Source organism: Terrapene carolina, unplaced genomic scaffold, assembly GCF_002925995.2.
Source record: "Terrapene carolina triunguis isolate 2854851 unplaced genomic scaffold, T_m_triunguis-2.0 Scaffold629, whole genome shotgun sequence".
In the NCBI taxonomy this organism is placed as follows: domain Eukaryota; kingdom Metazoa; phylum Chordata; order Testudines; family Emydidae; genus Terrapene; species Terrapene triunguis.
This window is the reverse complement of record NW_020664980.1, coordinates 13,276,075-13,276,861: the sequence shown is the minus strand read 5'-3', so window position 1 is coordinate 13,276,861 and position 787 is coordinate 13,276,075.

Sequence of the window (787 nt, the reverse complement as noted above, 5' to 3'; positions counted from 1 at the left end):
GTTTCTTTCTGGGGACCCAGAAGCACCTACCCTTCCCCCCTCTGTGAGATAGGTAAATACCATTCCCATTTTCACATGAGGCACAGAGAGGCCTACGGTCTCAGAGCAAGTCCAGGCTTCAGCACAGGTCTTGCTGCATCCCTTCCTCCAAATAGCTGAGTCACAACGCAGTGTTATAGCTGGTCAGAAAAACAGATCCATTGACATTCCTTCTCAAAAGCCCCAAAGAGCAGCCAAGAGCAACCTTGCCCCTCAAGATGGCCCAGATCACATACTCAGAATGCCCCTTCAGGCCTCTCTCTTGCATTTTGTGCCTTCCTGAGGAGTTCTGGACATCCCCAGCCAACCTACTGGGAGCCTCTTCGGTTGGGTTCAGTTGCTGGCTCTGCCGCAGCCCGACGTCCTATGCAACCCAGGACAATTCTCGAAGGGCCACATTTTCAAAAGGTGCCACTCTCTTGAATGCGTCTGGTTTTGAGGTCTTAAGATGGGCAGCCAAAAGTGGAGGCACCCAAAATTAGTGGAAAATTTTAGTACGACTCTCTCTGCGCGTCATTTCACAACCTGGATTGCCTGCTCCTCCCCTATAGGCCTATACGTGGCCCCTCCGTGCTATACCCCCCCCTGCATGGTTCTGGGAGCTCTTCTGTTGCAGCAAGTACCAGATATTTAAAGGTATTCAGGCACCTAACTACCATTGACAGCAATGGGATGATGCACTTAAATACCTTGTAAAATCTGAGCCTAGGAGCTTAGAGGACCAGGTTCTTTTAGGCCACTCTTCTCC